This window comes from Suricata suricatta, chromosome 3 (assembly GCF_006229205.1).
Source record: "Suricata suricatta isolate VVHF042 chromosome 3, meerkat_22Aug2017_6uvM2_HiC, whole genome shotgun sequence".
In the NCBI taxonomy this organism is placed as follows: Eukaryota; Metazoa; Chordata; class Mammalia; order Carnivora; family Herpestidae; genus Suricata; species Suricata suricatta.
The window spans coordinates 82,588,912-82,595,096 of NC_043702.1; positions in this window are offsets into that span (position 1 = coordinate 82,588,912).

A 6,185-nucleotide genomic window follows, 5' to 3' on the forward strand; every position below is an offset into this window, starting at 1 on the left:
ATGATCCAAATAGCAGGAAAAGGTTTATAGTTTATGATTATTGTTTTCCTTCAGCTAATTTTAATTCTGATGAATACTAAGTTTTCCTTGGTACTTTTTGTTCCTCTAGTCTTTTTTTTTCAGTTATATTGTTCAGCCAAGTATTTCTTAAGCCTCTATGAAAACAACACTACATATTTTTTAAGCCCATGTAAACAAACATTTCCATGAAGATTGGCTTGAAAAATACATGTAGGCAGCAACCTTGAAAGACTATTCCTGTTGTAAAAATGAAAAGATTTGATAGATCGATTGATAGGTAGATAGACAGAGAATACACTAGAACTTAATGTTCATTAAAATGGATTAGAATTATGTTAACTCTTACCATTCTGCTTCGTTCCTTGCTGTTCCTCGAACAATCTAAACAGGCAGAATGCCTTGATGTATTCTGATCCTTGGATGGCAGGATACATCTCCAGTCAAACTGTTCTAAAACAGATCATTTGTAAACAAGTATTTATAGATTGCCAGTAAACACCCGTCATTGTGCTAGACAACAGGAATAGATGTGGAATAATATATGGAAGCTCATGTGCAAACAGATTGTTACGGGGCCACAGAGAAAAAGGAGTTCTGTCTTGTTCTGTGAGACCTCTGCCTGGGAGACTAGGAAAGTCTCTTCTGCGAGTCTCTTTTCTGAAGAGAAGACGGGCTATTTGAGTTTGGTGTTGAAGAACCAATAAGAATTTGTCAAGAAACTCCTGGAAAACAGGGCATAATGCTCAAGGGCATGGTGGTGGGAGGAGCGTGGCATGGTCAAGGAATGATGAACTATGGTTATAAGTTCCTTTTATTTTATTTTATTTTTTTTACATTTATTTATTATTGAGAGACAGAGACAGAGCACGAACTGGGTAGGGGCAGAGAGAAAAGGAGACACAGAATCCGAGCAGGCTCCAGGAGCTGTCAGCACAGAGCCTGATTCAGGGCCCGAACCTGTGAACTGTGAGATCATGACCTGAGCCGAAGTCGGTCACTCAACCAACTGAGCCACCCAGGTGCCCCATGAGCTCCTTTAAATGCCACCAAAAAAAGACTTTTTTTTTAAAGTAAGTTCTATGCCCAATGCGGGACTTGAACTCACAACCTTTAGATCAAGAGCACACGCTCTACCTACTGAGCCAGCCAGCCGCCCTGCAAAAGTAGACTTTATATTTAAACCAATAAATAAAAAATGCAAACTATAATAGATTAAGATATGACTACTTTCCTTGGTATTAATTACCTATTTCTCACAAGTGCAAATGAAGAAGTAAACGAAGTAGCAATATTTAGGCGTGATCATTGCTGCTAATGCGCAAACTCCTTAAAGTACAGGCGGAAGAGGAAAGAAAGCGACTTCAAGTCTTCACCTGCCCAGTCTTGATAAATGTGGCTGGAATGGAACCATCACATGAAGCAAGTACCAGAGGGATAGGTCATCTCTACTTAGATTTTGACCTTTCCCCTAAAACAACACCTTCTGGTGATTTCCAGATGTGGATGCTTGACCATTAGGAAGCAGTCAAGACTAAAACCTTGTTTGCTATATGCTATGAATAAATAGATGACTTCTACGGACATCGTCTCATTATTTCAAACAAGAGGGAAATTCGAGAAAATAATTTGAGCATATAATGAAAGTCTTGACCTATCTTCTTTTTTCTGAGAACAGTATTTTAAAGTTAGCTTTTCTAACAGGAAATAGAATAGCTTGACAAAAGGAACCACAACTGTATATCTAAACTGGCACCAGCATATTCGTATGGTGTGGAGCGATACATATGTTCACCACCCTTTGCTGGTTAAACTGTATTTCATTATCATCTCCTTATTTCCACTTCTAATTCTAGCAGAACTATTTCCTATAAACAGGTCAGCTCTCTAGCAGTTTTGAGCATAAGAATTTTTTTAAATGCCTGATCCCAACTTTATGAAGTAGGATTTTCCCTCGTTCTTAATTGTAGTCCTTCAGGAACATACCTAACACACATCCATTCCCACACCTGGGGAGAAAAAACATCTACCACTGATTTCAGCTTCATTGTGTATATGGATATTTTATGCTATCTGTGGTTTTAAAAAATGACTGCTTGGATTAGGAATATCTATTGCATATTATTATAGTATAATGAATAATTATACTATACTACCATGTTGATCATAATAATACCATAACATGTGATGTTACAGAATACAAGAGTCCTCCCAAATCAACACCAAGTCAATCTTATAAATCTAATTCATTTTGTGTAAAAACTCCTATAATGTGTTTAATTTAAAGAGCAGATATTTTCCATATTTTGGATTAGGGGGATTGTATTGTTTTTTGTGTTATAGTGCCGTTTTGGTTTAACCTTTTGGGAGTGTACAATACTCTATTATTGGTTCAGACCCATGGAGTCTCTGTAGGTGTGATAATGTTCCTGAGTGCTGAATCATAGGATGTGGATAGTGAATAATTTTAGATAATGGCCACCAGTGAAAATGCCATTAATCCGGAAACCATATCCAGGTGCCTCCCACAGTGTCCAAAGTCAAAGATAAAGCATCACATTGCCACTGACTTCTTCTCCTCCTTCCTCCAGCGCCTTTCTTCTCCCTTCTCTCCTCCTTTTCCTTTCCCTCTTTCTCCTCCTCCCCCACCTCCTTCTCATTCTCTTCTTCATCTCCTTCTCCTTCTTCAATGTGGACTAAAAATGGACTAACTGTCTACTCTGTCGGGGTATTATTCTTTGCATCTGAAAACTTTCGCTAGAGAAAAAAACAGAGTCCGATTTTGTTTACATGGTAAAAAAAAAAAAAAGTCCTCAGCAAACAAGCTTTTGAGCAAACCAGGCTTTACCTGCTTTGTGTTTGAAAAAACAATCGCATCATAGGATATTGTGAGTAAAAGGAGCCACCAAATTCAAAGATCTGTGTTCTCAATTTTAAGAATGAATTTTACAGGGAATATGGGGAGTTAGGAATCCATACCTTAAAGAATTCTCCTGGGCACCTAGGTGACCCAATCTGTTAAGCTTCCCACTTTGGTTCAGGTCGTGGTCTCACGGGCTCCTGAGTTCAGAGCATTGGGCTCTGTGCTGACAGCTCAGAGCCTGAAGCCTGCTTCAGATTCTGTGCCCCTCCCCTGCTGTGCCCCTCCCCCACTCATGCATACTCTTGCTCTCTCGAATAAACATTTAAACAATTCCAAATTCTCTTACATTCTAAAACTGGATTAACAAGTAACATCCAACTTAACTCACTTTCTTTTGTATATGGAATGCTGTCTTCCCTTTTTTTTTTTTTTTTTTAGCTTATCATGTTCTATTCTTCTTCCAAACAGAGGTATCATATATCAAATTTTCTTTTAGGTAGAATTTGGAACAGTAAAGATAGACTAATGCTATCAAAGATTTTAGAGAATCAGTGTTTTGAGGAAAGAGTGATTTTTAAGGGCAAAGGAGAACCAGAACTATATACCTTTAGACTGTGACCTAAAATTAAAAAAAAAGAAAAAGACTTGGATTTCTGCTTAACTGAAAGAGAGACAGAGACAGAGATTGAGAATTGGGCAGACAACACAGTGGGGTCACAGGATGTAGTAGAGATTCCAGGCAATCCTCTCCCCGCCCATGTGGCTCAGTTGCCTCAGTAGGGCACTGTGGGTGGATCCTGGACAGGAAATCACAGGTTCATAGTATACTTAAGACAGAGCCATTTCCCAGGTCAACTCATTCCAAGAAAGAAGTACTGAAAGGTATCCTATCTTAGCCTCCAGAAATGGCAGCTACCTTCCGAGAAGAGGCTTTTTACAAAACTGTGGTGCCATGAAAACATTTAGGGCAAGTAAAGTTCTCAATATTTTCCCGTCAAATACCCAGGTTGCCTAGGGTTCCTCTATGGCCCGCATTACCGTGGCAAACTCTGATGAGTCCGGTTACAGGTTATATGAAATTTCTGGCTGGGTTTCTACTCATTCCTTCCTCACCTAAAGCTTTGCTCTATACTAGGACACAAGTGAGTAAAAAAGTAAGGATTTGTTGTTCTAATTTATAAATTTAAAAGAAAATTGTCAAACTTCAATCTTTAACTCTTATGAGTAACAAATAATTTATACAGGAGTTCATAATTGATCAAAACCTACTAGGCTGTCTAAACACAGTGGTTAAGAACAGCTGCTCTGGACTCAAAACTCTCTGTGTCTGTGCATGATAGAGCATTCTAGAATGTAAGTGCTGCTGAAAATTTGCAATGTATATTCTCTTTCCATCCCTCAACTAACATTTGAAAAGCCTTGCAATTAAGCTTTCTTCACACCTAACTTAAGCTGGGCTATTTTCTTTTCTGGGTCACAGAACTTCAAGAGCTGGTTAGGGATTCCCTTAAGACTAAAAATATCCCAAACCGAAAAGAGGTTCTCACCGTATATTAGTTAGGGTTCTGCAGAGAAACAGAACCAATAGGATATGTGTGTGTATATTTATATTTTCCTATGTTTTATTTATATGAGAGAGAGAGTGTGTGTGTGTGTGTGTATTTAGTTTATTACAAGGAATTGGCTCATGCAATTTATGGAAGGATAGAAGTCCTAAGATCTACTGCGTGAGTCTCCAGAGGAACATGGAGACCCAGGAGAGCCACTGGGCTATTCCATCTAGAAGGCTGGCAGTCTTAAGACCCAGGAAGCGTCAAAGTTTCAGTTCCAATCTAAAGGCAGGAAAAAAAATAATGTTTTAGTCTGAAGGCCATTCGGCAGTAAGAATTCTCTTACTCAAGGGAACGTCAGCCTTACTGTTTTATTTAGGTCTTTGACTGACTGGATGAGACCTACCCACATTATGGAGGGCAATCTGCTTTACTCTGTCTGCCAATTTAAATGCTAATCTCCTCTAAAAACACTCTCACTGAGACACTCAAAATCATGTTTGACTAAATATCTGGGCACCCTGTAGCCTAGTCAGGCTAACCTTCATACCTTAAAACACGGATAATAGAACAGAAGGATTTTAGAGTAGAACATTTGTAGATTTGAATCCAAAGGTTGTCTCTAGCTTGTGTGCAAATTTGAACAGTTTCTCTTTTAACCATCTTGAGCCTTAATATCTTTATTTGTAAATTGGTGAGCCTCCCTTCTAGGTTGACAGTGTGAGGATTAAATGAAATAATATGTGTGTAATAGATACACAATAAATAAATATAAGGCTTCTGCCTCTGTTTGGGCTTTAAGCATTTCGCCGTATCTCTGGCAGAAACTGTGACAAATTATTTCATATGGTAGGTAATAGATGCTGCTGTTTTCCTCACTAACACCTATTCCACATTTCTCCCTTTTGTCTAGAGTCCTGATGTTGTTCAAGTAGGAGATAGCAGGGATCTAACTTAGATATACCTTAGAAAAGATATAACCCTCCTCAATTCCAAGTGGATAGACCATAACTGGTCTAAGTCAATATATGAGCATGGTGATCCTATTAACCAGATGCCAGTGGTCTAGGGATTAAGCATATGACCCTTGCTAGCCAATGATCGGAAGAAGGGAATGCGCCGAAGGACCTCTTTGAAACATTTCTTTACTCACAGAAGAAAAACAGGGGAAGAAATCCTACTCTGCCTCTTCTTCCCCACCTTTGTAGGAAGTTCTAGGAAGACAAGATGTTTGGCGATGAAGCATCCATCTGGCGACCATGAAACACTCAGGAAGCAGGAACAAAGGCTATAAAGAGCCTGGGTCCTTGATGGTCTTGTTTGTGTACCACACCTCCCTCCAGACACGCTGCCGTATCTCATCTAATTTTACTTTCTTAAAGCCACTTGTTGGTTATTTTGTTACTTGCAGCTAAAAACATCCTAAATGACAGGAAACTTTGTCAATTTTGAGCAGACTATTTCTAACTCACTGAGACTGCAACAAAAGTTTTTCAACCACTGAGATACTAAGACCACCATTTTTGACATGGCACAAATGCCAAAGAACTCTATGCCTCAATCATCTGCATTTATTCATATACATATTTCAATAAACATTCATTATAGCCTCCAATGTGCAAGACAGTTAGGATAAGCTGCGTGGGGAGAGAGAGGAGGCTACCAAGATGAATGAGACTTGGATCCCATCCTAAAAGAAACTTATAGCCCAGTTGGATAGATAAGAAACAATAAAATCAGAGCAAAATCCATAG